We start from the raw sequence: 6,541 nt of genomic DNA on the forward strand, positions 1-6,541 counted from the left end.
ATTATTGAGGACCACACTCCGTCCCTCCCTGCCCTGGGGCTACTGAGGCCCACAATGACTCTCTGCCCTGGAAATACTGAGGACCACACTCCTTCCCTCCCTGCCCTGGAGGGAATGAGGCCCACACGCCCTCCATACCTGCACAGGGGCTACTGAGGCCCACTCTCTCTCCCTGCTCTGGGTGTTCTGAGGCCCACATTCCCTCCCTACCTGCGCCGAGGGTACTGAGGACCACACGCCCTCCCTCCCTGCCCATGGGTACTGAGCCCCACTTTCTCTCCCTGCCCTGGGGGTACTGAGGCCCACACTCCCTCCCTCCCTCCCTCTCTGGAGGTACTGATGCCCTAACTCCCTTCCTTCACTGGGGGTACGTTGACCAACACTCTACCCTCCCTCCCTGGATGTACTTAGTCCCTCACTCACTCCCTGGAGAAACTGAGGCCTTCACTCGCTCTGTGCCCTGGAGGTACTGATGCCCAGACTCCCTCACTCCATCCTTGGAGGTACTGACGGTCACACTCACTAACTCCCTGTCCTGTGGGTCCTGATGCCCACTCGTATTCCCTCCCTCCCTTTCCTCGAGGTACTGAGGCCCACACTCGTTCACTCCCTGCCGTGGGGGTACTGAGGCAAACAGTCCCTTCCTCACTCCCTGCCCTGGGGATACTGAGGCCCACAGTCCCACCCACACTGCCCTGGGGGTATTTAGGCCCACACTTCCGCACTCCTTGCCCTGCCCGAGGGATACTGAGGCCCACACGCCCTCCCTCCCTGCCCTGTGATACTGAGGCCCATACTCCCTCCCTCGTTGCCCTGGAGTTATGGATGTCCACACTCCCTCCCTCCCTCCCTAACCTGGGGTTCTGAGGCCCACAGGCCCTCTCTGGCCTTGTGGCACTGAGGCCCACACACCCTCCCTCACTGCCCTTGGGTACTGAGGCCCTCACTCCCTCCATCCCTCCTGTCCTCGCGGGAATGAGGCCCAAACTCCCTACCTGCCCTGGGGGTATGGAGACCCAGACTCCCATCCTCAGTGGGCGGGACAAGGGGATTGTCAGTGGGAGGGACAAGGGGAGTGTCAGTGGGCGGGACCAGGGGAGTGGCAGTGGGCTGGACAAGGGGAGTGGCAATGGGCGGGACAAGGGTCGTGGCAGTGGGCGGGACAAGTGGAGTGTCATTGGGCGGGACAAGGGGAGTGTCAGTGGGTGGGACAAAGGGAGTGGCAGTGGGCGAGACAAGGGTAGTGGCAGTGGGCTGGACAAGGGGAGTGGCAGTGGGCGGGACACTGGCCGGGACAAGAGGCGTGGCAGTGGGCTGGACAAGGGGAGTGTCAGTGGGCGGTACAAGGTGGTGGCAGTGGGCGGGATAAGGGGAGTGGCAGTGGGCTGGACAAGGGGAGTGTCAGTGGTCGGGACAAAGGGAGTGTCAGTGGGCGGGACAAGGGGAGAGGCAGTGGGCTGGACAAGGGGAGTGGCAGTGGGCGGGACAAGGGGAGTGGCAGTGGGCTGGATAAGGGGAGTATCTGTGGGCGGGACAGGGGGAGTGGCAGTGGGCGGAACAAGGGGAGTGGCAGTGGGCGGGATAACGGGAGTGGCAGTGGGCGGGACAAGGGGAGTGGCAGTGGGCGGGACAAGGGGAGTGGCAGTGGGCGGGATAACGGGAGTGGCAGTGGGCGATACAAGTGGAGTGGCAGTGGGCGGGACAAGGGGTGTGGAAGTGGGCGGGACAAGGAGAGTGGCAGTGGGCATGGGGACAAGACTTTGGGATCTGGGATAAATCCGAAAGTCTGCCTGTGGTGTGTTTTAGGCCCCCCCCAACAAGGTGGGCCAGGTTCCCGCAGGCAGCGTGTCCCCCTTCTTTAGCTCAGCTCAGCTCAGGCTCATATCATTTCATGTCATTTGATAATCAAAGATTTTATATATATATATAAATATATATAAAATGTTTTTCAATGCTGGACTGCTGGGGCTGCTGCTGCTGCTGCTGCTGGGGAAGCTGGCAATGCTTGAGGCGGGCCCCTGTGGAATGCAGCCATCCAGCCAGCTATTCCACTGGGCTCCCCTCTGGATTGTGTGTGTGTGTGTGTGTCGGGGTGCTGCAGGCTTACCTTGTGGACAGTGGTAGTTTGGCAGCAGGAACCACACAGTGGGATCCTACTGTAGTGCACCCTGGAAAAATACAACAGTACGCATCTTCGCAATAAGGCCACTTCACCCAAGTGTTTTATTTAGTCACCCAAACAAGGTGGACCAGGTTCCCGCATGCAGCATGTCCCCCTTCTTTAGCTCAGCTCAGCTCATGCTCATGACATGTCATGTCTTTTGATAATCAAATTTTATATATATGTATAAATATGTATCAAGTCTTTTCAATGATGGGCTGCTGTGATTGAGTGAGTAAGTGAACTAATGAGTGGATGGGGGAGTGATTGTGTGAGTGAGTGGGTGTGTGGGTGGATGAGTGAGTGAGTGAGTGAGTGGAGGGGTGAGTGAGTGAGTGAGTGAGTTGGTGAGTTGGTGAGTGGAGGAGTGAGTGAGTGAATGGGTGAGTGGTGTGGTGAGTGAGTGGGTGAGTGAGTGGATGAGTGGGTGAGTGGGTGAGTGAGTGGATGAGTGGGTGAGTGGGTGAGTGAATGGGTGAGTGAGTGGGTGAGTGAGTGCATGAGTGGAGGGGTGAGTGAGTGGGTGAGTGGAGGGGTGAGTGACTGGTTGCGTGATTGGGTGAGTGAGTGAGTGCGTGAGTGGCGGGGTGAGTGGAGGGGTGAGTGAGTGAGTGAGGGGGTGAGTGGGTGAGTGGGTGAGTGGGTGAGTGGAGGGGTGAGTGGAGGGGTGACTGAGTGGATGAGTGGGTGAGTGGGTGAGTGGAGGGGTGAGTGAGTGGGTGAGTGAGTGAGTGGGTGAGTGGAGGGATGATTGAGTGAGTGAGTGGGTGAGTGGGTGAGTGGAGGGGTGAGAGAGTGGGTGAGTGAGTGGGTGAGTGGGTGGTTGAGTGAGTGGGTGAGTGAGTGGGTGAGTGAGTGGGTGAGTGGGTGACTGAGTGGGTGAGTGGAGGGGTGAGTAAGTGGGTGAGTGAGTGGATGAGTGGGTGGTTGATTGAGTGGGTGAGTGAGTGGGTGAGTGAATGGGAAAGTGGGTGAGTGAGTGGGTGAGTGGAGGGGTGAGTGAGTGCGTGAGTGGGTGAGAGGGTGAGTGGAGGGGTGAGTGAGTGGGTGAGTGTGTGGGTGAGTGGGTGGTTGAGTGAGTGGGTGAGTGAGTGGGTGAGTGGATGAGTGAGTGGGTGATTGGAGGGGTGAGTGAGTGAGTGGGTGAGCGGGTGAGTGGAGGAGTGAGTGTGTCAGTAGGTGAATGAGTGGGTGGTTGAGTGAGTGGGTGAGTGAATGGGTGAGTGGGTGAGTGGGTGAGTGGAGGGGTGAGTGGAGGGGTGAGTGAGTGGGTGAGTGAGTGAGTGGGTGAGTGGAGGGGTGTGTGAGTGGGTGAGTGAGTGGGTGAGTGGGTGGTTGAGTGAGTGGGTGAGTGAGTGGGTGAGTGAGTGGGTGAGTGGGAAAGTGAGTGGGTGAGCGGAGGGGTGAGTACGAGGGTGAGTGAGTGGATGAGTGGGTGGTTGAGTGAGTGGGTGAGTGAGTGGGTGAGTGAGTGAGAGTGGGTGAGTGAGTGGGTGAGTGGAGGAGTAAGTGAGTGTGTGAGTGGGTGAGTGGAGGGGTGAGTGAGTGGGTGAGTGGGTGAGTGTATGGGTGAGTGCGTGGTTAAGTGAGTGGGTGAGTGAGTGGGTGAATGAGTGGGTGAGTGGGTGAGTGAGTGGGTGATTGGAGGGGTGAGTGACTGAGTGGGTGAGTGGGTGAGTGGAGGAGTGAGTGAGTCAGTGGGTGAATGACTGGGTGGTTGAGTGAGTGGGTGAGTGAGTGGGTGAGTGGGTGAGTGGATGAGTGAGTGGGTGAGTGAGTGGGTGAGTGGGTGGCTGAGTTGGTCAGTGGGTGAATGAGTGGGTGGTTGAGTGAGTGGGTGAGTGAGTGGGTGAATGGGTGAGTGGGTGAGTGAGTGGATGAGTGAGTGGGTGAATGAGTGGGTAAGTGGGTGGGTGAGTTGGTGAGTGTGTGGGTGAGTGGGTGAGTGGGTGAGTGGGTGAGTGGGTGAGTGAGTGGGTGAGTGAGTGGGTGAGTGGGTGGTTGAGTGAATAATTCTTTAGATGTCAGGGTCACATCCAAATCCCTTTTGAATATATCCATCGAATTGTCATCATCAACTTTCTGTGGTCGAGAATTCCACAGGTGCAAAATTCTCTTGGTGAAGTTGTTTCTCCTCATCTCGGTCTAAAATGGCTTACCTCTTATCCGTGGACTGTGACACCTGGTTCTGGACTTTCCCAACATTGGGAAATAGTCTTCCTGCATCTAACCTGTCTAAAGCCATCAAATTGCTCTGAATGAAGAATTTTCTCCTCATCTCGGTTATAAATGGCTTACAATTGATCATTAGACTATGACCGCTGGTCTGGAGTTCCCCAACGTCAGGGACATTCTTCCTGCATCTAACCTGTCCAATCCCGTTAGAATTTGATATGTTTCTTTGAGATCCCCTATCATTCTTCTAAGTTCAAGTGAATATAAACCTAGCCGATCCAGCCCTTCTTCATATGTCAATCCTGCCATCCCGGGAATAATCTGGTAAACTTTCATTGCACTCCCTCAATAGCAAGAATGTCCTTCCTCAGATTAGAAGACCAAAACTGTACACAATTTTCAAGGTATGGCCTCACCAAGGTCCTGTACAACTGCAGTAAGACCACCCTGCTCCTGTACTGCAATCCTTTCGTTATGAAGGCCAACATGCCAATTGCCATCTTCCGAGGCTGATTAACCTGCAGACCAACTTTTAATGACTGATGTACCATGACACCCAGGTCTCTTTGCACCTCCTCTTTTACTCATGTGTCACCATTCAGATAACAGTCTTCCTTTCTGTTTTTGCCACCAAAGTGGATAACATCACATTTATCGATATTATACTGCATTTGCTATGCATTTGCCCAATCACATAACCTGCCTAATTCACACTGCCTGCAGTCTCTTATCATTCTGCTCACAGCTCACACTCTCATGCAACTTAGTGTCATTAGCAAACTTGGAGGTAGTAAATTCAGTTCCTTCGTCCACGTCATTAATGTATATTGTAAATAAATAGTATCCCAGCACTAAACCCTGCAGCACCCCACTTGTCACTGATTGCCATTCTGAAAAGGAACCGTTTATTCATACTCGTCGGTTCCTGTCTACCAAACAGTTATCTATCCACGTGAATTCATTACACCCAGTGCCGCCATTTTGCACACTAATCTCTTGTGCGCGACCTTGTGAAAAGCCTTTTGAAAGTCCAAAAACACCACATAGACTCGTTCTCCCCTGTCCACATTATTAGTTACTCCCTCAGAAAATCAAGATTCGTCAAGCGTTATTCCTCTTCAATAAATCCGTACTGACTTGGACCGATCTTATCACTGTTTCCAAATGCGCGTCTTTTACAGCTTTAATAATTGCTTCCAACATTTTCCCCACTGCCGATGTCAGGCTAAACGGTCTATAATTCAGTTTTTTCTCTCTCCGTCCCTTTTTAAAAAGTATGGTATCATCAGCTACCCTCCAATCCATAGGAACTGATGCAGAGTCAATAGAAAGTCACTACCCATCCAAATACATCACTGACCTCACTCATACTCTCACTAACATTGCACATATATCACTGACCTCACTCATACTGTCATTGCCCATCCAGATATATCACTTAACTCACTCAGACTGTCACTACCCATCCAGATACATCACTTACCTCACTCAGACATTCACTACACATCCAGATACATCACTTACCTCACTCATATTGTCACTACGCATCCAGGTATCATCACTGGCCTCATTCAGACTCTCACGACCCAGCCAGATTCATCAATGATATCGCTCATACTGTCGCTGCCCATCCAGATACATCACTGACCTCACCAATACTTTCACAACCCATCCAGATTCATGACTGTCCTCATTCATACTATCACTACCCATCCACATACATCACTGACCTCACTCATACTGTCACTACCCAGCCAGAAAGATCACTGAGCTCAATTATACTCTCACTAAATCTTCTATTAACTAGTTTAAATTTAAAAAACAAATAAGTTAGAAATACTTTTATCTTCTTAAACTTTTAAACACCTGCCGGAGGAGACATCTGAACTTCCCAATGTCTGCCCCCCAATAAATCCTAAGGCTACCAAACAACAATGGCGCGACTCGGCGCTGAGCTAGCGTCCAACAACTCGCCATATGTAATTAAGCTTATGCAGAAGTGCCTGGACTCAAGTCGCCTTGGACCCCTTTGGCACTGGACCAAGGTTTTTCTCAGCTAAGCCCATATGGTAGGTGTTGTGCAGCTGCCACTCCACGTTAAAAGAACTCACGCACAGGCAACTATGACTTGGCTAATATGACATTCGGGACCTGGACCGTCTGGAGCCTCCTGGATAATTCCAACCGCAACAGGCCAGAACGCCG

This window comes from Pristiophorus japonicus, unplaced genomic scaffold (genome assembly GCF_044704955.1).
Source record: "Pristiophorus japonicus isolate sPriJap1 unplaced genomic scaffold, sPriJap1.hap1 HAP1_SCAFFOLD_75, whole genome shotgun sequence".
NCBI lineage: Eukaryota > Metazoa > Chordata > Chondrichthyes > Pristiophoridae > Pristiophorus > Pristiophorus japonicus.